At 37.9% G+C, this 26,256-nt stretch overlaps 1 protein-coding gene and 1 long non-coding RNA gene across 6 annotated transcripts in view; one reads left to right on the forward strand and one right to left on the reverse strand.

The window, feature by feature from the left end:
* Positions 1 to 15,460: 15,460 nt before the first annotated feature.
* On the reverse strand, positions 15,461 to 16,290 carry LOC110674249. Its single transcript, XR_002498768.1, has 2 exons — positions 16,088 to 16,290; positions 15,461 to 16,026 (listed from the first exon to the last, which is right to left on the reverse strand). It is a non-coding gene; the product is annotated as an uncharacterized LOC110674249 (long non-coding RNA).
* Positions 16,291 to 16,849: 559 nt separating this feature from the next.
* The window catches only part of LOC5572676 (homeotic protein antennapedia), a 248,158-nt gene continuing 238,751 nt past the window's right edge, over positions 16,850 to 26,256 (forward strand). For 4 of the 5 annotated variants that reach the window (XM_021838505.1, XM_021838510.1, XM_021838507.1 and 1 more), the window contains exon 1: positions 16,852 to 17,678. The gene's annotated coding sequence lies outside the window, so the exon portion shown is untranslated. Of the gene's footprint in view, positions 17,679 to 26,256 lie in introns of all 5 variants that reach the window. The other variant, XM_021838506.1, reaches the window with a different exon arrangement.

Raw genomic sequence — 26,256 nt, forward strand, 5'->3', positions numbered from 1 at the left:
GGGAACCTGTACAAGGGGACAATTATATTTTCTCATCAAAATAGGTCGTGTGACAGCTTCTTCTTCATGATTTTTTATAAGAAGACTTTTTATGTATATGAAAAGGTTCATTGACCACATGGGCTGTTTCTGGAACCATAGGGGTGCCCTCAGGGAACCTGTGACAGGGGACATTTTTATGTCCACACCAAAACATGTCATGCGACAGCTCTTTGCTCATGATTTTGATTGAGAAGTATTTCAATGTATTGGTCACTTTGGCCGTTCCTGGAACCACTATGGAGCCCACAGGGAACCTGTAACAGGGGACATTTTCGGGTCCTCATCAAGACATGTCATGCGACAGCTCTTTTCTCATGATTTTTCATGAGAAGTATTTCAATGTTTTAGAAAAGAATCATTGGTCACTTTGGCCGTTTCTGGAACCATTATGGTGCCCTCAGGAAACCTGTAACAGGGAATATTGTCAGTTCCTTATTAGGACATGGCATGCGACAGCTCTTTCCTCATGATATTTTATGAGAAGCATTTCAATGTATAGAAAAAGGATCATTGGTCACATTAGACGTTTCTGGATTCGGGTGCCCTTTGGAAACCTGTGACCGGGGGTATTTTCTTTTGAGGACAAAACAAAAAAGCATGTGACAGCTTTTTCCTCTTGATTTTTCAGTAGAAGACTTGCACATTATTGTAAACCAATTTTATTTCTTTTTTCACAATACAGTCAACTCTTCCTAACTCGATATTGAAGAGACCATTGAGTTAGGGAGGTATCGAGTTATAGAACAAATGCGAGTTATAGTGCAAATGCGATTCAAGGGACCGTCGAGCCATGAATATCAACTTTTACAATGGTTCTCTAACTCGATATCGAGATACGAAATATCGAGTAAGGGAGAGTTAACTGTAGTAGTAAAATAGTATTCCTGCGTATTAACATTGTTTCGTTTGTAAGAAACAAATTGTAATTAGACCTCCTTTGTGAAATCTGAAGCGCCAACACCCCACCACCACCAAACCCCCCTAAGCCCTAATCCTTCACTGCCTTGGAGTATGAGATACATCTGTATCATATCGGATACAGATTGATATAGAATAAAAACCATATTTTCTGTTTTATATTTTTATTCACGTGTGTTACGAGTCACTACTGCAAGCAATTAGAACAAAATTTCAATGTTTCCTCTTCGCGCTTATGTAAAGTACACATAAATCTTGTACACACACAACAGAATACACTGGTCTTGCGATCCTTTGAACGATTGCAGAACTGGCATCTCTTCTTACTAGAGAAATGCATGATTTTTGTAATTTTCCCGTTTCTGCAATCAACGCACTTGTATACTTGTTTTTCAACGGTATGCGCATTGCAGATTACGACACTGCATTTTGAGCACTCTCCCATTTTTCCGTGATTTTTACAAATGCTGCATATTGCTGTTGGTCTAGTTGTTTCGCCGTATAGTTTCTCAAAATTGTCAATCAATGTTTTGATGTTCCCTCGCAATTCCTTGTCATGTCCGGTTGTATCAAGACGCTTACGCACATTTTCAATAGCCAAATATTTGGCTAACCAGTCCAAATACTTACGTTTCCTGTAAGAACAATCTTTTTGCCACGTTGGGTTGGCCGTTATGAACAGAATGTACGAATTGTGTACACACAAATCTACACAGTTTTCCATCAAGGCCAATGTCCACCTTCTTGTTTTCCGTTGGCATGAATACTCACCGGTATGGCGATCAGTCAAATCGACTCCAGCTTTGTACTGGTTATACAACAAAACCACACGTGGCTTATTGACTTGCTTCTGTACTTTTTCCTAGAATATAGAATAAAAAAAAGTATTATATATATTTTCACTCTACACACATCAACACTAATCTTACTTTCGCTTTCATAATGGATCCAACGGAGCTTCTGTTCACATCGGCATTCCTTACAGAATTTTTGGATCTCGATGCATTGGATTCATTTAGTTGAATTACGTCGTTTTTATTAGTATTCTCAATAGTTTCATTTTCCATTGCATCAGGATCGGATGATAGCAGTAGAATATTTTTGCCTACTTTCGGAATCCATGAAGTAAGCATGATGCTGTCATGGTACGCTTGCAAGCATGATCCTACATCACGATGAACATCAATTTTTCCTTTTTGTACATGAGAAATTCATCAGGAATTTCCCGCTTATTGGCACGTAATGTACCAACACTGGTAAAACCAATTTTCAGAAGATCTTCACAAAGCGGAACGCTGGTGAAAAAATATCAAAGAAGACACGTCTGCCCGTTTCTTTGAATTTGTCGACCATATCCAGCACAACGCGGCGACCTTGATTTTTTTCACTTATTCCTCCGACTTTTCCTGAAAACATTGGAATATAGTCTAGTTTTTGAGAAAATCTTTTTCTTTTAAATACCTGCGTAAACTTCAAAAAAGATGAAAAACGAGTTTTCTGCATCAGAAATGCCCCAAATTTTTATGCCATATGGGTGTGGTTTCGCTTTGATATAAACAATAAAGAAACAACGTCCACGATAAGCTACGATCCTCTCATCGACCGTCAAATTTTTGCTTGGGTTGTATTTTGAAGAGAAATTCTGTCGAAATTTTTCAAGGAACCAACGTACTTTTACCAGCCGATCATGTGAACCACCCTCGCTATTTGAATCACGGTTTGATTCAAGTCGATTTTGGGTGTCATCAAATCTAACATATCGCGTGATCTCTTTATATCGAGCTTTCGACATTACCGCTCTATAAAAGACAACTCCGTTGACGGAGTCTGTTGACCATAGCTCCTCAATGTTCACTTTGTTGGCATGCATCCGGCCGGCGTTGATAAGAATGCCTAGCCAAGCTTGAATTGTACAACGAGAAACAGGACGATAGTGAGTATCGCCTTTTGCAGCAGCTTCCCCATTCGTATATTCCACAATCCTATCCATCATCTCCATATCAAAAAAATCCATGAAAGCTTTTATTGGTGACGTTATGCTATCTACATCCAATTTGAAACTTCTGTCACAGTTTGATACACTGTCACATTTTGGGAAGAACGAAGGCTTCTTTGTTGACCACTTAAAATCTCCTGCTTTATTGTAAAATTCATTCTCGTCTTCTTCATACGAGAACGGATGTTCTTCACTACACTCTTCATCACTGTCCAAATCCCAAACGTTTTCGTCTACATCCGAGTTTTCTTCGATAATATCAGATTCTGATGAGCACGACATTTTATTTATACGCAAAAACAAGACAGACCAGCTCACAGTACAAAAACAAAACAAATTGCCTGTCAAAATTGGCAAACGCCTCATTTTATCAATTTCAGTTGACTGTCCTGCACGACATTCACTGCTAGAATTGTTTGCATTTTTCTTATATGGAGTTGACATTCACTGATGGAAATGTTGTTTTTCTTCCTTATATGGAGTTTCAAGGTTATGTCAGGCATGCAACGATCTAGAGGCCAGTCCGCCGTGATCTCTCTTTCTTCTCTGGGAACTTAGAAGACAACGGTGTCGGTACTTGTCAAATTGGACAGGTACCGTTGTTTTCTGTATTCCTTGAAAAGCAATGAGGAGAGAAATTGGTCGTTGGTTGAACTATTTTTAATCCGTTAAATTGCATTGCAATGGTTTACATGCATGACCTGATTCGCTACTCACCACATAGTAACGCACATGCGCTAGTGTCACATGCACAAAAAATCGCTAAAAGGTAACGCGAAAAATATTTGTATGGCGAAATGCATCTAACGAATTATTTTTCAAAATTGGAAACTATCTTCGAAAAAATATTTGGTACCGGTTGTAGGTAATCATAATGGCTATCACGCTTACCAAATATTTTTTCAATTCATGGTTTCATTTACGAGATTTTTAAAGTTAGATGCCTTTCCCCATACAAAATAAAACGAGAAAACTTCTTCTGATCAACTGTGGGCAAGAGCAAACCAGGTGTCATCCATTGGGCACTTGTTGCTAGTTCAGTTGTGTTGCTATTTCATAGATTGGAGTTATTTCAAGAATTGCTGAGAATTTCCCAAAATATTACTTTTTTTCAGCCAGATGTTAAATCAAACTCACATATAACATTTTTTTTTTAGTGACTTGTGATATTCGCTTGAAAGTCTTATAATTGAAATTGATACATGTTCAGATTCCTAGAATAAATAATATACTATAATTTACTAATTTGCACGTGTCAAAATGTATCAAATTAGAAACCTTGATATTTTAGCTCGTTCACAAAATTTTTGAGTGAAATTATCTTGATGATGTCTAGATTATTCGCTGAAAAGACAAAGGGGGCACACACAGTTAAGCTGACACGTCCTGTCTCAGAATTGTCTGATCTGTTAGCCTATCAAGTACCTTTTTGCGGCAAGGTTCAATAGCTCGTTGCAAATCAAGCACGGTGCAATTATGAATTGTGGATGTACAGATTATGCCAGAAGACTAATAGAACATAAACCACGTAGTGCTGGTCTGAACTCACATTCTTACATTCTGTCACATCCTTATAAAAATCTAAGACACATGGGTAGAAAATTATAAACCTGCTATCTACTACTAATGTATTAACCGTTTTATTGATATAGAAAAAGATGGTAAACCCGTATTTTCAAAAAAAAATTATCTTGTGAAATCACATGAATTTTACAGCATGAAATAAACAAGTGAAAATGTATGTAATAATTATATCACAGGTACGCTTAGAGTACACTATTATTTCCAGAAAGAATCAACGTAGTCAATGTAGTCAATGAAACTTTACCGATATATGAAAAGTGTTCTCTTGAAAAATCAGGAGGAAAGAGCTGTCACATGACATGTTTTATTGAGTCACTGAAAATGTCCCCTGTTACGGGTTCCCTGAGGGCACCATAGTGGTTCCAGAAACGGCCACAGTGACCAATTATCCTTTTCCAATACATTGAAATACTTCTCATGAACAATCAGGAGCAAAGAGCTATCGCATGACATGCCTTGTTGAGGACCCGAAAATGTCCCCTGTTACAAGTTCCCTGAGGGCACCATAATGATTCCAGGAACGACCAATGTGGTCAATGAACCTTTACCAATACATAAAAAGTTTTCTCTTCTAAAATCAGGAGGGAAGACCTGTCGCATGACATGTTTTTTGTGAAAAACTGAAAATGTCCCCTGTTACAGGTTCCCTGTGGGCACCATCATGGTTCCAAGAACGGCCAAAGTGACCAATGATCCTTTTCCAATACATTGAAATACTTCTCATGTAAAATCATGAGAAAAGAGCTGTCGCATGACATGTTTTGATGAGGACACGAAAATGTCCCCTGTTAGAGGTTCCCTGAGGGCATCCTAATGATTCCAGAAACGGTCAATGTGGTCAATAATCCTTTACCAATACATGAAAAGTTTTCTCTTGAAAAATCAGGAGGAAAGAGCTGTCGCATGACATGTTTTGGTGATGAACTGAAAATGTCCCCTGTTACAGATTCCTTGAGGGCACCATAGTGGTTCCAGAAACGGCCACAGTGACCAATGACCCTTTTCCAATACATTTAAATACTTCTCATGAAAAATCATGAGCAAAGAGCTGTCGCATGACATGTTTTGGTGTGGACATAAAAATGTCCCCTGTCACAGGTTCCCTGAGGGCACCCCTATGGTTCCAGAAACAGCCCATGTGGTCAATGAACCTTTTCATATACATAAAAAGTCTTCTTATAAAAAATCATGAAGAAGAAGCTGTCGCACGACCTATTTTGATGAGAAAATGTAATTGTCCCCTTGTACAGGTTCCCTCGGGGCACTTCCGAAGGCCAGGAAACTTATTGAAAGGCCTGAAATTTCAGTACGATGCACCAGAGTGATCGGCCTTAGATAGGATTGAGTTCATGATGTTGTTTCAAGGACGATCCTTAGGAAAAACATAATAATTATTGAAATACCCCAAATGGCCATAGGCAGGTACCCCAAGGGAATCTGGAATAATTCCGGAACCATCCGGTATTCTACTATTGTTAGCCTTGCTATCAAAACTAGGATAAAAAATGGACCTTGTCTGAAAATTTCATTAAGATTGCTCAAGATTCACGTGAGTTATGATTTTTTAAAGTTGAAAATTCGTGTCCTGAAAGAGCTTGGCCTTTTGAGTGTTAAGAATGATACAAATAATATTGTCCATTCAATAAGAACATATCTTAAAAAAAAGTTTTACGTTGGGATTTAAAACATATAGTTTAAATTTGAAATACTAAGACTCAAAACTACAGCAAAAAAGAATTAGTATTAGTTACTTTCAAACATTGAGAACACCGCAATGCTTTACGGACCCACAAGGAAACGTCATAAACGCAAAATATTAACAATGCCATAAATTATCAAAATATATGATGATTTTTCCATCCAAATTCTCTGTCTGCAGTGTGAGCAAAGGCGGCAAGAGTTGGAGCGGGAAAAAAAATTAAGACATTAGCGAACGAAAATATTACAAAAACACAAATGATGTTCGGAGCAAGTGATGGGAGCCGAAAGAAGCCAGCTAAGCCATTGCATCGATACACAAGAGAGATGCTGGAGGAAGAATACAAGCAGAATTACCAGAGTAGTAGTCTTTCATACAGCGGACCACGTCATTCAAAAATTTAATGTTTTATGCATATTTATTCACCGAGCTATTTCGTAGTGGGTAAGAAGATGAAAGTAATTTCCCAGGTTCTTCTCTCGCTCCGGGCACGCCTTGATGGAGAACCGCAAGAACGCATCCTGGTGGATGTGCAACTATCGCAAGCAACGGGTGCTGCAAAGAGTAATTTGGTATTGAGCTTTTTTTTTTTGTTCAACTGCAGCGGTAACAATCCTTGCCCAAGGCGTTCGGACCGTAACTTTTAAATTAGCCTGTTTCAGACTGCCATTTGTCATTAGTCTAAATGTTTACCGGATCTTTTATTTCTTTATCATTGACTACCGAGTCCACCCATTGTCACTTGTTTCCAGATTTATGAGTCATCTACGGGTAAGGATTGCTACGAAACAATTATAATTGAACCGAGAGGGTTTTTGATAACACAGATGGTCTCCAATTTTTGCCGAAAAAGAATTTGCATAATCGTTTATGATTTACGGGCTCAGTCGACCCAGAGTGAATCCTTTGCAAAAAACGTCAAAAACAGAGGGGATGTCCGGTTTATGTGTAACGAAGAATCTTGAATGTTCTTTAAACTCTATAAATCACTGCGACTTAAAGTGTTGGCTATTTATTCGTGACCCATACATGGCACGTGAGTTACAATTCGTATGATTAAGAATCAAAGTTTCATGAAGATAATTAACCCCATCATCCATATAATTGAAATTCAATATTCTTCCACTGCTGAATAGATTGTTGCGCATTTTTATCGCACCGAAAATAGTCACACAATAGAACTATAATTTAAACAATAACAAAGAATGACAAATGTTTCCATGAATAATCATGAATCAAAAACTTTCAGGGACAAACGGTAAAGCATGGCTACAAGCTGACGATGGTTCCCCATGGAATGGGACTCTTGCCGACCGGAAGATGGAAGAGGAGGCGGGTCGGATTCCGACTGTGTGGTTTCCAAGCGGACATGCTCTGACACCCCTAAGTTTTGCATACAGACCTGGTGGGAGATGAGCAGCAACAACGGCCCCCTTCTGGAACTGTGCATGCAGTCAGTCAGTGTAGATCGCGCGTCAGTTGCGAAAGGGGTGAAAAGTTGAAGCGTGCCTAAAATTTGTAATTTTAATTTTATTCGTGGCCATATTTTACAAAATTTAACACGCTGATTCCGGTGACAATGGGTAGTTCATCAGCGTGAACCTTCAGATACATGCGAACGGCCGATGTGGTGTATCATTCGATATATCAGTTGAGAAGTATTAGTGCGACTTTGTGCTTCGACAAAATCTACTCAACTTTCAAACAACTAGGATTTACTGTTACGCAGCGTAACAAAGATGACATTTTAGCGTGTCTCGAAGACAAATTATGTGTCTCTAGTCGATTTAGGGTTGCTGTATCTGATGCTTTTCTCAGAAATGTTCCAGCACGTCACAATTTTTAGCTACAGATCGCCAAATTTTGTATAAAACACTGTTTTCTATGATGTTCTTTCTATGTCAATAACGGTATTTTGATGCTTGAGACAAAAACTGTTAATCAATGGTAGAGTCCATTCATAACACGAATACCATTACCCCGAACTCCATATACCCGAATGACATCAACCCTAATTTCAATATCACGGGGAAAAGTCATCAATGTCATCATGCCAAGATAATTGTAAATTCGGGGAAATAGCATTCGGGGTTAGGGAATTCAGGGTAATGACATTCGGATTAATGGGGTAGAATCCTGCGGGACACGTTTTCATCTCAAGCATCAAAATATCAAATTCGGGGTAATGGGGTAGAATCATTCCGCAGTGTTATCAAGTGTCGATGAAAATTATCAATAATTTAAGACAAAAATCGTTGCACGCATCTCTGCCATGTAAATTGCATTGTATATTAAGCTAAAGTTAGGTTAAGTTTATTAAGAACGATTTTTTCCTTTCTATTTAACCGTTACTCTGTACTGAACTGTACTGAACATGCTATATAAATATAAAAGCGCGTACAATTTCAATTCAAATCTTTCAAATTTAATTAAAAACCAAGTGTCTCAGGACTTTGAAAAAAAAATCTTAAATTATAAATTAAAAATTGTTTTGGATAAGTTTCGGGGGACTGCTTTGAATAAAGTAACAACAATCATTGAAAAAACAAGAACAAAAATGTGGAGATCCATGACGATGACGGAATTTTTTACATCCTCGAGAAACTTCAAGAAAGTTGTTTATCGTTCATGGATGATATATTCAACATATGTTTTCAGATGGCATATTATCCACAAATACTACAAAATTGTACCAATCATGAAAATTATTATAATTGCAGTTTCCCTAAGGGATTTCTTCAGTGATTCTTAAAATGATTACTTCAAGATTTTTTCTTCCAGGAATTGCTTCTGGGATTCCTACACGATTTTCTCTAGAAATTCTTTCAAAAATTACTGCAGAAATACATGTAAAATTTACTCCAGAAATTTTTATAGTGATTCAACCCAGAATTTCTCTAACGATTCATTAAGGAATTCTTCTAGGGATTTTACCAAGAATTTCTCCAAGCATTCATCCAGAAAGCCTTTAGTAATTTCACAAGAAATACTGCAACAAAATTCATCTCCACCGCGGGATTCCCTCAGGATTTACTTCAGAGATTTTGACATTTTTTGAGAGGTTCCCCCATGTTTTAATCCGGGGATTCTACTTGCGAATCTTCAGAATTTATTGGATTAAAAGTTCTTTCGAAGATTCTTCCTGGTAAATTCTGGAAATTCTGGCGTGCCTCTGGTGATATTCCCAGTGTTAACCCTGGAAAAACTTCTGGGTAAATTCCTTAAAAAACTCCTATCCCGGAAAATTACTGGTGAAGTCTGTGAAGGAATAACTGGTGATTTTTTTTATAGGAAATTGGTTTTTTTTTCAGAATGTTTTGATTTCAGCTTAAATCCTTGTAGGTTTTCCCAATGGAAATCTTAGAGAATTACCAGGGAGATTTCCAGATGAAATTAATGGACGAAATCCTTAGAGAAATCCCTGTAGGATTTATGTAGGGGATTTTTATTTGGAACCCCGAGACAAAATCCCAGCGGAATTATTAAAGGAATTCCTGGTAGAATTGCTGAAAGAATTCTAGGGAGATTCCCTGAAAGAATTGCTTTTTTTTAATCTCAGGAGCAACTTCTGATAGAATCACTGGAGAATATACTGGTAAATTCCTTGATTATTGGTGAAATTCTCATAAAAAAGTCTGTTAAATCCATGGAGAAATTCTTGATAACCTCCAAGAATCCCTGGAGATATTCTGCGAGAAATTACATGGAATATTCTGGTAGGAATCCCTTGAAGAATTCCGGGATTAATTCCTTAAGGAATTTCGGGAGGAATCTCTCGATGAATGATTTTCTTGAGGATTTCTGCTTGTGAAATCTTTATGAGCATTTTCTGGTAAAATCTCTAGAGGGATTCTTGATAACCTTCGAGAACCTTTAGAAATATTTCGGGAGAAATTCCTTGAGAATCCCGTAAGAAATTCAAGGAACTTGAAGAATTACTGGAGGAATCTCTTGAAGAGTTCCCCAGAGAAACCCCTGGAAGATAATTCTAGTAGCACCCCTTAATGAATTCCGGGGGAAATTCGTAATAACTAGCCTGTTGAAACCCAGAATACCCGTAGAGGAATCCTTCAACGAACATTTAGAAGAACTCCTGATATAATCCCTGGCAGAACTTCCGATGGAACCCCAGAAGGTATTTCATAATGAAATCTTAAAAGTATTCCTAATGGAATCCATGGCAGAACTTTTGATGGAATACCTGCAGAAGCTCCTAATGAAATCTGTAGAAGAACTCATAATGAAATCCCTAGACCAACTTTTGATGGATCCTAGGAAAAACTTCTGATTTACAAAAATATACCGTGAACTAGATCATGTATCTGTGACCAATGATGGTAGTTCACGGTGTATTTTTGACAGTTCACGTTTTCCAGAACGCTTTTTTGAGCGTGTACTGTAATTCCTAGGTGAACCTCTGATGTAATCCCTGGAGGAACTTCAGATGTAATCTCTGAAGGAATTAGGGTCGCGGAAGTCATCAGAAAGCTTGAAAATAAATCCAAGCTGCCGGTTTGCCTTCGCGATCACGTCATTGTAGTGTGGCTTGAAATTCATTTCCTGGTCAAGAGTGATGCCCAAATCTTTAACCTGATCCACTCGGTTGAGAACTGTATCACAAATCCGGTAATCGAAAATAAGAGGCTGTCAGTCTGTCTGTCTGCGGTGGAATGAAATGACATTGCATTTGTTGACGCTGAGTGTCAGAAAGTTTGAAGAGCACCAATTTGCCATTATGTTCACCCGTGATTGCAGCAATTCGCAGTCCGCAGTGCTGTCGATGATCATGTAGATTTTAACGTCATTTGCATAGAACAACCGACATCCAGGAGGTAGCAGCTGAGAGAGTTCGTTGATGAACAGCAGGAACAGAAGCGGTCCAAGATTACTGCCCTGGGGTACTCCAGATGAATTTGTGAAGCTCTCAGATTGCGATAATCCAATTTTCACGTTTGTTTGTTAGATATGACTCAAACCAACGCACTAAGGAATGAGAAACTCCAAGTTTATCAAGCTTAGCTAGCAGAATGCAGTGATCCACTCGGTCAAACGCTGCTTTTAGATCCGTATAGATTGTATCAATTTGCCCACCGGAATCCAGAGTACAAAGGCAGAGAGAAACAAATTCAGTTAGGTTTGTAGTAACCGATCGCTTCGGAAAAAATCCATGCTTAGCAGTTGAAATAAAAGATTTACAAGAATTGAACAAAGCATCGTTTATGAGAATCTCGAATAATTTGGAGCAGAAGCATAAAGATGTGATGCCTCTGTAGTTATGCACATCTTTCTTATCGCCTTTTTTATAGAAAGGAAACATGCTGGAAACTTTCCATTCATCAGGAAACTTGCCTTCCTGCAGTGATCGGGAAAATAACTTGGCCAAAGGAGTGGCCAGCGAATGGGAGCAATTCTTTAAAATGCAAGACGGAATTCCATCCGGTCCAGGCGCATGTGACATTTTCAGTTTTCTGAAGGCTGTTTGGACAGTTTGTTCATCGATGATCTCATATGTCGAAATATATGATTTTTTATCATCTTTAACAGTTCATATACACATCAATATAGGATTCCGATAAAGTTTATCTAGATATATGATTTTGATTGTATATTGATATACGATGTCTGGTTTGCTGGGTACCTGGAGGAGTTCCTGGTGAAATTCCTGATGGAAATCTTGTAGCAATTCTGGTACAATCAATGGAGATATTTCCCTGTTGAACTTTTGATGGAATCACAGGTAGAACTGATGGTTGATTTGTAAAAGAAATGTTAAAGAAATAGGATAAAGATAAAACGCTAGTAAAAAAAATGTAGAGATAACTCAGGAGCGCACATCTGTTAGGACACCGTGACGTCAACACTGCGTAAATTCACGCATTTTTACTTACCAACTATCTGCATCGGCAGTTTATGGGACGCCGAAACTTGAATTTGACATGTTGATGCTCGTGCAACAATCCTACAGATAGTACGATCAGTACGTCATACATTCTGCTCCGCCCACCGGTGGTTGGAACTGAATCATTATTTTTTATTTTAGCCGACCGATTCGCCAACCGTCAAATTGGTTCCACAACCTGGCGGCGGAGTCAATGTTGGTCAAAAAGTCTGAGTCGTCTGTGGGTTGCATAACATTTTGAAATCACGTAAAATAATTCACATATGAAGAAACAGCTGATTGTATTCGCAAACACTACAACAGTACCACGTTTTTCAAGAAAGGGTTTAATATTTGAACACTACAACAGAATTCCAGCAGAATCCAGAAAGCTCAATGTAGAATAATGAAGCATACATTACGGAGACATTCTATGATCGATGATATTCTATGCTAAGATATCGGGATTATTTTTAGTAATCTTCATCAAAGAATGCATATTGATACGCTACCCAATTCCGTTATAACGCGGCTATCCTCGTTGGGTAAGCTAGTAATTCAACACCAGCTGTCAAATCGTAAACATCATATTATTTATCAGAATTGAGTCCGACAGATTTCCTGTAAGAGCAGGTTTTCCTCAAGGCAGCATTCTGAACTCATTATTGTACAAAAAATTTTCCGACTTAACTGAGTTACCTCAGGGATGTCAAAAATCTTTGTTAACGGATGACAGAGAGGCCTGTGAAACGAAACCTGAATGCAATCTGTAGTAGATTGCAAAATAAGTTTGCATATGTTTTCTTCATATTTTCAAACATTTCACTTTATGCTCCAAAAACTAAACTTATAATGTACCCAGAGTTGCTCGCTGTCACTATCAACGCTTAAAATTTGATGATTTATTATTATGATTAAGCAGTTGAAATGGCAATTTATCAGTATGATATTTTTGACAGTGTTGCAGATAGGTTGAAACTATTTGTTGGTCATTGAAAAACAGTAATAGCATGGATAATTACCACGTGATCACTCATTCCGCAGTGATTATGATCTAGAGTGCGATGTCGCATCACTGCTGTTGGTTGTCAAATCAAAGTGATATTCATAGCTCGCAAGTGAAAGTGATAGTTTTAGACCATCAGCTGATATGATTGATATTAAGCAACTCTGAATGTACCCACGAAAACAAAGAAGTCTTCTATGGACCGATGCACGAGTTCATTATTTGACGTTTGAGCAATGCCGTGTTATTCATGTGACCATGGCAACGAGTGAACTTGGCACCGCTCAAACGTCAAATTAGTGGACTCGTGCATTAATCCATTTGAAATCTTCAAGCAAACATGTCACAATACGTGACGACATGAAGTTTAGTATCTAGGAACATGTAGAGTAAAGTGGGGCAAAAGTTCGAGTGGGGCAAGAGTTTCTTTTTAAGATTTCTAGCTCAAGTCAAATCAAAACTTAGAAATGTCTTGGTGGTTCGAATGCTATTCAAGTAAGAGACTTTCACTCCAAATATCATAAAAATCGATTGAAATTTGGAATAGTTATGGCAATTTGTTGTTTTTCGACGTAAATATTGTAATATTTGGTCAAACTTTCGTTGCATGGAACCAAATGAAGATAACATATTTTTCAATATTTTATGTAAGGGCGTTTCTAGGCCTATCATAAGGATGCTTTGACATGTATTAGTTTTTCCATAAATAGTTGGAATCAGTTTTTGGCCCATAGCGGGGCAAAAGTTCGAATCTGCGGGGCAAAAGTTCGACCCATGTATAAACCCACGGAAAATTTTTCAAATTTCCAGAAATCTACATATTATCTTCAAATTTAGCAAAATTTGCCTGATCGTGCGAAAAATGTCACAAAAATTTTACATTTTCACTTAGTTTTGCGAAAAACTGCTATTTTTAGGTGTATTACAATTAACCCTGTTTTGGGCATTTTTGGATGAAAATTTAGTGTGTATTTTTCGGCAAACATAAGTTTACGGCTGGTATAATGTATGCCTGGTATAAAAGTATTGATATTTTGTGTTTTAGCCAACGAACTTTTGCCCCACACTAGATTCGAACTTTTGCCCCACCGGTGGGGCAAAAGTTCGTTTAAGACAATCAATTTTGAAACTGTTATAACTAAAAATGGGTAAACATTTTGACACAAGTTTGTTCAGCAAAGTTATAGCCAATATGTTGAAGGTTCGCTGTATGGTATTTGTTTTGTTTCATCTGCTATTATTTTCCTGGAAACTTTGATTATACCACTAAGGTCGAACTTTTGCCCCACCACTCTATACTAAATATCAGAAATGACTGTACCGGTGCCAATAGTGGATTACCTTAGCATAAAAAAAACTTAACATGACGACGGAAAGTCCTACAAATGAGCTTTTGGCGACAATCGAAAGTTTTCAACTTCTACCTCCAGAAAATGTAAAAATTGGTACCTACACGTGTTCCAGTAGTTGCGCTTATAATCCAATAGTAGCCGTTCGAGAATTATACAAGAAATTTTTAACAAAATTTTCGATTTCCATACAAGTTTGAACTTTTATCATGCAGAAATAATAAAGATCTTTGGAATGATGAATAAAAATTATCTCTTTGGTTTTTCTTTTATTTCTATTCATCTACTTAAATTACTGCTTTCATCCGTTGATCCACTAATGAAACACGACGGAAACTACTGAGGCAAGGGAGCTGAACTTTAGTGTAAAATGTATTCATTTATTTATGTTTTTGATCGATTGAAAAGCAGAAATTTGTCCAATTGACTAAATTGAATCTGGTCTATACGACATGTCGTTTTTATTGAAAATATAAGTTTTGTTATACACTTCAATCTACTGGTACATTCATACCATTGGTACCGGCACCAACACTTTTCAGAAATTGCAATAACAATAAGAAATCTTTAATGAGCCCAGGACAATTAAACCTCCGCCGGGTAAAGTTAGATGCTATGCCACCGTCACAAAAAGCACGTAAGCCCACAGGTCCTAGTCAATATATAAATTATCTCAACATCATTTTGTGCTTACTCAGCTTAAATCTAACTGAATGTATAACCAGAATCAATTTTGTTACACTTGTAATATTATATCTGCAGTGCGAAATAAGCTGTTAATTACGTTAAATCGAATTAAATTTGTTTTGTTTTCCGTCATCCAAGCTTAACACTCAGTAAGTTTCAGAACATGCCACATCTGTATGTCCCACCGTGCGCATTGTTTCTATAAAAAATTTCGACAGTACCAACGAACGTAAAATTTTCGCTCGAGTTTCTCCCACTGTGCCCGCATAAACTTGATGTGAATTACGAGAATGTTCCCAAGTTCGCTCACTAACTTTATTTGATCGTTTTATTTCCATTCTTATACCAATTCACACTCTCGCTCAATAAAAATCACTCCTTGGAGGCACGGTGGACGTCTGGCGCTTTGATATCTTTGAACTCCGGCAAGAAATAACGCAGTCGCTTCCATTGATGCTCACTCGTGGCTCTCGGCGGCACTCACACTCACTCTCTCGTGTGGAGTGTTTCGTTTTCGTGCGTTCGGGTTCACTCAGTGGCACTCTCCGTCTGTGGCCATAAATAACCATTTTATATACGAGGTCGTTTCACGATACAAAATAAAAATACAATATCTCACTCGCACGAATCATCCATCTTCCGGAGGCACTTTTTCTCTTCTTTTTTTTGCTTCTCGTAGCACACCCAACGATACTCACTTCTCCTAGAATGGTTTATGAGATTTGCTCCTCCTATTTGTTGTCTTTTTTGCACCAGAATCCCGGCCTGCGTCGGTGTTGGTGAGACGCATCGTATCCTATTTCACGGTTCATTCCGGATCTGGACCGTCAACGATTGGGCTCGGACGAGTGGATGCTGCGACGGCGGCTGAGCATATGATTTTTATGTTTTTCGACCCGACGACCAAAACACATTAAAAAGAACTCACCCGAGAGCCTTGTGGCAGCGCACGTGAGTTGACTCTACCGACTTGCCCGTATTTCAGGTTTGGTTGGTTCAGGCTCGTTGCTGATTTTGGTTCATCTTCGAGGCTGAGTTATGATACAACTGGTCCGCTCAGCATTTCTGCATGGTCGTATTTTACTCAACGAAGAGAGGCTTCGAGCGGTCTGCCCGCCAGACAGAGAGTCACCCACCAACACCAACCGGGAATCGGCCATAAAGGTGACCGAGATTCTCATAATAAATTTAAAATTCGTTGAGAAGGAAAATATACTTTACGACCGATGCACACACATACGTTCAAATGGAATTGTAAGGATCTCTTCTCGCTCTGTCGTAAAGCAGGTTTCGGCAAGAGTTACATTTATCTCTTTTTATCATAATTGATTGTTATTGTTGTTTCACGCGGTCGTCACTCGGATGGTTTATGTGAGAGAGTCCCCTTGAAGATCGGGTTGGCAGCCATGGATGGGAGGTTGGTTTGATGCGGGAGAATCCCTGTAGCAATAAAATACGACGATGAGATTGGACACACGGGCGCTACCCCGCTTTGATCCCCTCCCTCCTCTGTGACAAGAGCAGTTGCCGGCTCTTGTCACAGAGGAGGGAGGGGATCAAAGCGGGGTAGCGCCCGTGTGTCCAATCTCATCGTCGTATTTTATTGCTACAGGGATTCTCCCGCTTCACATGTGAGCTCTCGGCTGTTCGCACACAATTCACCAGAGTGAACAGCAGAGAAATCGTATTTTATGGTTTTAGTTTGATAGAAATCGTAAAGAAATAAACATCAATTAGAAAAGCATAAAAGAAACACAATAAAAGTACACAGTTGAGCGGCTGTCGCATTTGGATTTTCTGCTCTTCGCTGCATTGTCGATTGTTGCGTTTTGCTCCGCGGAAGACAAAACCAAAAACGGAGACGACACGAACAATCATAACAAATCGTAAAATTTTATAGTTATTGTAATTTACGAGGTGTTTACGACGCCGGGTTCAAACGTCTGACCGACCGAAGTTAGGGTTAATTGTTTGTTGACCGGCCACGTGAAACTTTGCTCACCGAAAGGCTGAGACTGCAAGCGACGGAACGCGAAATTTCGTGCAAAACTTACCCGTGGGCCGAAAAGTTAAGTGCAAATCCCCAGTGATTGAGCGGTGCTCTGCGTTCTTGTCTCCTGAGAAGCTAGTGTTCCTGAAAGAAGCCAAAATCTATCTTAGTAGAAGAAGAAAAATTGCTACAACACATACAAATAGTTGAAAGCATGCAAGAAAAATAGTGCAATCCGCAAATTAAGTGAGAAAATTTGTTTTACTCCAAGTCCCATCCATTCAATGTGCTAATAGAAAAGTGTAAATAATTAAAAATATATTACCGATATACGACGTGCAAAAATAGTAAGAAAATTAAAACATCTAAGCTGCAATTTGATGTAATAAAAGCAAGTACTAAGTTTCGCAGATTACGGTGAAAAAGTGAAAGTCGAAATACAAAAATATAATTTAAGTGCCAGTGTCATGCGTAAGCGGTTCGTGTGAACGGTCAGAGATTGACTTCATCGGAGGCAGTTTTCCCGGAGGTAAGTGAAAGAGACCATCTCTGATTGTATGTTCATCCGACGGGCCAAGCGTTCAAATTGTGCAATCTTTCAGTAAATGCACAGTAAAAACACAACTGTAACATCACTGCAATTTAAATACACATCACTCTCGTCGTAAATATTCATAAATTAAATATAGAACATTCGAGAAAACTTTGAACTACTTTTTTAAATCGATCACTTTGCTCTACACAATATTTTCAATTCGAAAAAATGTTTCACTATGTTCATATATCAATAATTTTGTATATTTTTACAATAAATTCAATTTTATTTTTTGTAATAACCACGACGCGAGTGATCTGAAACATCGACATTGTGACATTGTAGTAAATTTTTACGGTGTAACTACAACATTTTTTTGAATTTTATACCATTACAGTATTTTAGAATAAAACAACATAAGTTAAAATTAAATATCAACTGGATTGTCTAGATTTACTAGTGTCGCGCGAATTTTTGTAACTTTGTACAACACCCTTGGATTGTTATGTTTAACATGAAATACCTCGCATGTTTAACATGAAATATTCAATCTAGAATATAGAAAAACCATCTTCGACAGAATTGTTTAGGTGATAAAGGGCAGACATGCGGTGATTATTCAGTTTCAGAATTCCGCCACCAGGCAGCTCTAGTGTGCACGAAAGTTTTGTTTTGCATGTATCTCAGGAGCCTGACCACTTAGAAAGATGGCATCTTCAGCAAACAAAATTCGAGATTTTGCCACCAGGAGATGCTAGTGATCATGAAACTTTTGTTTTGAGGATATTTCAGGAGCCTGACCACTTAGAAAGATGGCGTCTTCGGCAGAATTGTTCAGTACCTCAAAAGCCATGTCTTATTAGGCCTTGAAATTGGAGATTGACTAAAATAATGATAGCTCTTAAGTTACTGAACAACTTTGCCGAAGACGCCATCTTTTGAAATGGTCAGGATCCTGAGATATCTGAGAAAAAAAAACAAAAGATTCATGCATAACAGCGTCGCCTGGTGGCAAAATTTTTAATCAACTTTCTCAAATTATGAAAATCCTTGAGTTGCTAAACAACTTTGTCGAAAACGCCATCCTGCTAAATGGGTATGCTCTTCAGATATCTGCAAATTAAAAGTCAAAGTTTCATGCACACTAGTGCCACCTAGCGGTCGAATTCCGAATTAAATGAGATACCATCAGATAGCGCTCCACTTTCAAAACAACTGTGCTGCGACCCCATGTTTCGAAATTATTTGAATTTTGAAATATATCGATTTCAAATTGTAGTCTACTCGAACAATATACAGTGCGTTGATTATCATGCGAATTCTATGTGCATTTGTTGATTTTACCGCATTATGAAGGGCCAGACTGTAAACAAAAACTGTTGAGCATTGTACTTAAGAAGATTCTTGAGGAATATGTTTTGGTTTGGTGTCGATAGATATGTTTGTTGTGAAATGATAGCACTGCGGAACACGTTTTTATCTCAAGCACCAAAATAGCGCTATTCATTCAATTAAAGGTTGCTGTATCCATTGCCGTTTGCAGAAATATCATAGCACGTCTAGTTTTTGAGAAATTGGCTGTTAAAAATGCAAAAATTGACTATTTTAGCCAACTTGCATGCAAGTTTGCCAGCTTGTAAGGCAATTTATTCGCTTTATTTGCCATAGAGTTCAAACATATAACAATACTTTTCAACAAAGTTTATAATACTTTCGATGTGAAAAAGTTATTTGTTATTTATTTTAATCACCCTACCAATTTGAAGAAGCAAATCTCAAGTACCACTCCATGTAACGATGTGAAAAAATTATCATATAATTCTATATATATATAGTGCACAACTCATACAATTTTCAGCTTCATCGGTTCACTAAAACTCGAGATTTGCTTCTGCAAAGTATTGATGAACATTGTTAGAGTGAGACAAAGGTAGGGCAAATAACACGGTCTCTCTTGTCATCTTAATTTCAAACAAAAAGCAGTTTACATATTTTTTTAAATTAAAATAATGAAACTTAGATATCTCAGAGGGTTTTGTCACTGTATTTTTTTTTTGACTTAGGTGAATCTGCACAATTTTGTTTCTTCTCATTTATTCATAATTTTAGAACATTTAAAATTAGTGACAGCAAATGTGTATGTAAAAAAGTGAAATTTGCGTAGAATATCTATAAATAAACGAAACCCGAATTTAGTACTAAGGTACCCCGGGGTAAGTGGGACCTTCCATCATAGCTGAGTTAGGAAAAGTTGATCAAGGGGGTGTTCTTTTAGAAAGATGGAGATACAATGATACGGAATATATTATTTGTAATGTATTTAGCAAAAAAAAATATTGTTATTTTTATTACAATGTGCTCCTTGTAACAGTTGTAAATTAAGCGCAATTTTCAACTCGCATGATAAATTTCAACACGTTTTTCGTTATGCATTAGCTTGGGATAAAAATCAAAGTGTTATAAGTTGAATTACCATCGGTATGCTACATTTTCAAGTATTATTACAAGCTACTAACAATAAACAGGGGGCCCAGATAGCCGTAGCGGTAAACGCGCAGCTTTTCAGCAAGACCAAGCTGAGGGTCGTGGGTTCGAATCCCACCAGTCGAGGATCTTTTCGGGTTGGAAATTTTCTCGACTTCCCAGGGCATAGAGTATCTTCGTACCTGCCACACGATATACGCATGCAAAAATGGTCATTGGCATAGTAAGCTCTCAGTTAATAACTGTGGAAGGGCTCATAAGAACACTAATCTGAGAAGCAGGCTTTGTCCCAGTTGGGACGTAATGCCAGAAAGAAGAAGAAGAAGAAGAACAATAAACAGGTACCGTTTTGATTCATATTACAGACAGTTTCAAATTCCGGACACGCTACTTTGTATGGGAAACATTTCACACGAAATGTTTCAATTTTTGCCGTTCAAAAGTTCTCACTTTCAAGGCACGTTTTAATGAGCATTTTCCATAGATATATATTAAGATGTATAATGTCCAACTTCCTTAGGCGTCTCACTAAACGATTTCATTTGTTGATTTGACTTTTCTATTTATGATTTATTTGACCTGTCCGGAATTCGAATCAAAGTGTCCGGAATATGAGGCAAAAGTAAGGAAGCGTCCGGAATAAGAATCATGTAAAGTCCACACATTTCTGTTTATTTAAAATTATTCATGTTGTGGAATCGAAATCTTCACTCACCATTCGAAAGTTAAGCGGATTGAAGGGGTTCGATAACGTGGAGGAATCCTACGGATTGATTTATTTTATATGCTTTCTGATGAGTTATACTTCACTGAGACCATAAGATTCCGTAATATGAATCACAGATAACAGATGCTTATGCTAGAACAAAAATTTTCTTTAAAAGCTGTGTAAATACTCAAACAAAAACTCCTTGCAATCACTAGCGCCGCCACACAACGAATTGCGTCAATCAGTGGTGAATATCAGTATTTTGAAATATTTCATATTCATCACTAACATCGTCATGGGAGCGCAGCGATGACAGCGCCACAGCGATGTTGCTATTTGTGTTGCCGTTCAAAATGACCGTTAATTGTCTTACACAGTTTTACAATCGGACTTCAACGTCTGTTATCTGTGTATGAATCAACACGGTATTTTGTTTTTATTTCGTATGAAAGTTTCTATGGTCTTACTAACCCCGAAATATTTTTATACCCGGAGGAAGTGGGACCTAGCAAAACAAGCACCAGAAACAACATTTTTCTGACATGTTTCAAACATTTTCTTAGTGAGAAACACTAAACTAATTTATAACATTGATAAATTGTTTGAGAGGAAGACAAAATTTCTAATTTTACTATATAAAATGTTTCCTTTTTTATTGTTCATCCGTATAATTAGCGTTACGTATGTTATGGTTGATCCCTTATGTGCGTCAAATATGAATTCAAAATAAAACAAATCTAAGACTTATCAATCCTATTATTGCAATGGTAGACATACTAATGGGGATTGACGCATGAAACTGAATGAATCCAACTGAACCCGTTTAGCAAGATATCTGCGTCTAATGCAGTGTTTCCCAACCGGTGATCCGCGAGGGCCTTGACGGTTTTCCAGGGAGTCCGCGAAGCCATTGTAAACAAGTGTCACACTTTTTGATAGATGCATAGATGTGAGGAGTCTCTATGTTACCTTGTTTTACTAGAGTTCATTATTTTCTAATTGCAGAATTATGATACTTCACATATTATGACATTATTTTGGCGGACGGATCTGGTGTAGTGATTAGAACACACGCCTCTCACGCCGAAGACCTGGGATTGAATCCCATCCCAAGATAGTAACTTATGACGCAAAAGTTGTAGTGACAGCTTCCTCCGAAAGGGAAGTAAAGCCGCTGGTCCCAAGAGGAACTAGCCCACGGCTAAAAGTCTCGCAAATAAAGATAGAAAAAAAACTTAGCATATTTTCAAAATTATAAAGTGATATGTGTTCTAAACTGCGCCATTATGCCAATTAAATATTCAGAAGATCTATCAGCAGGATATCTGTTTAGAACCTTAAATGCTGTATTGAACATTGATAGATTTCGGCGAATAATCTGACGAAGTTTTTTGAGAGATTTTGTTTAAATTTCTAATTGTATATGGTTGGTTCACATGAAAATAAATCTCTTCTCTAAAATCTAAACAATAGCTTCGGAAGCTGATTCTTGGTTGACATCTAATAAAATTTTTTAAACAGTCTCTGGTGACACCTCCTTGAATTACTAGTAAAATCCTTGAGGAATTCCAAATTCCAAATATCAACCTTGACACTTGTGATCTTGTTTGACATTCACTTTTTCGACAAAAATGCCATAGGGCATATAGTTTTAACACTGGGGTTGTTCCTATCTGACATTTCGGAAGGGACACGGAAAACAAAATATACCCAAAATTCGAGTTTAAACCAAGGGGTGTGACAAAATCTCAAAAATCATAAAAAAAATGTTTTTTGTACTTAAACCAATGAAAATCATTTAAAAATTGAGTAAACATGTGTTTCTGCCCTAAACTTAAGCGTTTGGTAATAAAATTGAGACAGGGCTTTAGGACCCTATTTTTACTAAAGTTTTCGAGAGGATCAAAGCACATTTATTTCTTTTTCTAAGGTACATTACAGACGCAATTTTTGGGTATGTCTGTAACTCTGAGGTTTTTGGCAGTTGTTCCCTGATCTTGTGAACAGGATCCTATCGATCTTTTTGGTGCTTGATGCAATCATTCACAGAAATCCAGCTGTATATATAGTTTGATTCTCAGTTTGAACTTTATTAAGTTCAACTAAATTTTTCGTTTTAATGGGTCCGCAAGATGTTTGTGAGCCTTCAACATCGTGGGCCTCAACTTCAGAAAGGTTGAGAACCACTGGTCTAATGGTTCATTTCAAAACTTTCTTCTAAGACCTTCATATTTTTTTAAGATCCAATTTTCTCCGGGGTACCTTATATTATTTAAATTCATTAGGGTTTGTATCTTTTGAGAGATACGTGTACTCCTCAACTGTAAGGCCGTCTTGAGTGTCGTGTCTAATTCATGGATTACTACAGTTATCATTTCAAATTATTTGATAAACCAAATAAAATTTCAGAATTGTGGAATAAAGGAATTTTAATCTGTGAAACAGTGTTGCCAATAAGCATTGTCTTTAATGTTAAAATTTAAGACCCATTACATTGATACGTTTTTTGCAATCAAATACACATAATTTTCGAAGCGTTGTGAGTTTATCTCAAGAAACAAGTTGATAAAACAAGAAAATCGCTTTTTTACACTCAATGAAAGCAATATTAACGTGAATGAACTGTCAGTGATTTACCTAAATTGGCAATTCGATCAATTATTATTTTGAATTTCCTTAGTTTTAGTTTTAATTTATTATCTTTAAAAAAACTTGTCTTTTAGCAGAAAATTTTAAAAGTTTGGCTTTCTGCCTAGATTTTCCCACAATGTATGATTATGAATATTATTTTATTTATTTATCAATTATCGTGATAAAAACCGCGCCAAAAATATTTCGTCAATCCGGTTCATGATCGCCTCTCTCCATCATCGAATGCGAATGCGAATACGGGAGCTTGCTCGGTCACACGCCTACTTGGTCCGACCGGATTGGAAGCAGACACTATCCTTATAGGTCTGTTATCCGGCTTTCTTGCAGTATACTCTACCCAGCGTATATTTCCAGTATTAGACACAGCTCGTGGTTCATCCATCACTGCCACTCACCGTTCTCGCGTACGCCTCCGAAGATCGTCCTTAGCGCCCGGCGTTCGGAACCCCAAGAGCTTGTAAGTCCTCCTCGAGCATAGTCCATGTTTCATGCTTGAAGAGGACTACCGGTTTTATGAGCGTTTTGTACATCGTGAATTTGGCGCCGAGGTGAATCTTTCTCGACCGCCACTGGTGATAAGCCTTCATATCGCTCTACTGAGCTTGTTGTCACCCATCAGCAAGGATCCACGGTAGACGAACTACTCCACTACCTCGAAAGTATCCCCATCTATCGTGCAACTGCTTACTCGGTATGTACCGACTTTTGTTGCTACGCTTTTCAGATGATGACCATTTCAATTTTTCTCCTAATAATATCCTTGTCATCCGCGAAGCAAACATATTGACTGGATCTCGTGAAAATAGTACCTCAACTGTTATGTCCAGCTCTCCGCATGACACGAAAATTCATCGCACTGTTGTAGTCTCAAGCGCAGATTTACACATCGTCCATTGTTGCTCTAACAAATCTTGTGAGCTTGTCGGGTAAGCTGTTTTCATCCATAATATTCCATAGCATCATACGGTCAGTTACTATCGTATGCTGCTTTAAAATCTGTGAACAGGTGGTGCGTCAGAACCTCGTACTCACGGAATTTCTGGCAAAACCGCACGGAAAAGATATAATCGGGCGACCGTCTATGAAATCCGCTTGATAACTTCCCACAAAATCGTTTGCTATAGCTTAGAGACGAGGGAGGATCATCTGTGATAACACTTTCTAGGCGGCGTTTAGGATAGTGATTACACGATAGTTTTCACACTCCAGTATGTTGCCCTTTTTAAAGATATGGCATATAACGCCTTGCTTCCACCCCTCCGGTAGCTGTTCCGTCTCCCGGATTCTGACTATCAGCCTTTGAAGACAAGCGGTCATCCTCTCCGGGCTGCTGTTGAAGGGTATTCTTAACTGGAGCTGGTTGGTTTTAGCCTTCCGCTATGCTGACGTAGCCATCACCTTCGCTGTCTTGACCATCTGTGTCTGTGTTATTTGCACAATTCAGTGCTGCTTCCAAATTTTGATCACCTCCCACTCGTCCATCAAGATGCTCCCATTCTTTTCCCTGCACATTTCAGCTCGCGGCAGCGTTTCATCGTTGATGGATGCTATGACTAGCAGTCCTCCAGCAGTCTTCAAGCGCTAGATTGTACCGAGGCGGGCGTCAGTACCGCACATCGTTGATAAAAGTAGTTTTGGTCGCAGTTTCATCATCACCAGGTAGTGGTCGGAGTCAATGTTAGCGCCACGATAGGTTCTGACGTTGGTTATGTCGAAGAAGTGTAGTCCATCGATCAGAACGTGATCAATTTGCAATTTTGTCTTCTGTGGTGAACTCCAGATAGATCGATAAGGGAGGCTGTGCTGCAAATAGGTGCTAAGAATGGCCAATAGACAATTTCACAAAAATCAAAATTTCTGGGATTGAACCAGTCACCCTCTAGTCCTAGTTGCAATACTAAAACAAATAAGCCACACATTTTGTTTTTATTAGAAGCTTGGTGATTTTTTAAAGTTTTCATCAAATTTAATTTAAAAACAACTAAAAATTGGAAATTTTCATATCGTTAAATGATTTATATTATCAAAAATCCATACACACTCCAAACTTCGACTCGAATAAAGAAGTAAAGGATTGACGCTGTTCTTAGGGGGGTCACTCAAAATACACTTGATTCAAAGTTCGAATATATAAAAGAAAATGTTAAATAGGCAACATTTTCAAATTGTCCGATTCTCTATTCATTTGTCTGTAAAAGAGATCATACTAACCATACCCATTTTTAATCATTCCGTTTGGACGATACAATGGAGTTATGCTTCCATAAATCCATAAGCACTCATTTTCCGCCACCTGCTAAAATTCATGTGAATCGGATCACCAAAAGCATAGTAAAAGATATTTCGCATTGACTTTGTCATTCTTCTGTGCTGTGACTGACCCTGTAAGATCCTTACGTCAGCAGTTTATCGCTTCTAGAACGGTTGCAATTAACTACAAGGACATTCATCCCAAGTACCTAGGTTCTTTCGTGTTGTTACTTTGTTGACAACCGAATGCAACACACCGGGCAATAAAGCAATTTTTACTGCGATAATAAAACTGCAAATTTTTTGAGCAGCAAATCTGTCGTGTCTTTTTGTACGTGTTTTGCACTGCCATCGTATCGTTGCCTTCTCGTTGCGTATTGTCTGGTGAATGCCACCGTGGCTTTGTACGGTTTCTGGTAAATTAAATAATAAAACAGATTCCAGAGAATCCGATTCCCATGTCTCTAAAAAAGCCGA

Source organism: Aedes aegypti, chromosome 1 (genome assembly GCF_002204515.2).
Source record: "Aedes aegypti strain LVP_AGWG chromosome 1, AaegL5.0 Primary Assembly, whole genome shotgun sequence".
NCBI classification, from domain to species: domain Eukaryota; kingdom Metazoa; phylum Arthropoda; class Insecta; order Diptera; family Culicidae; genus Aedes; species Aedes aegypti.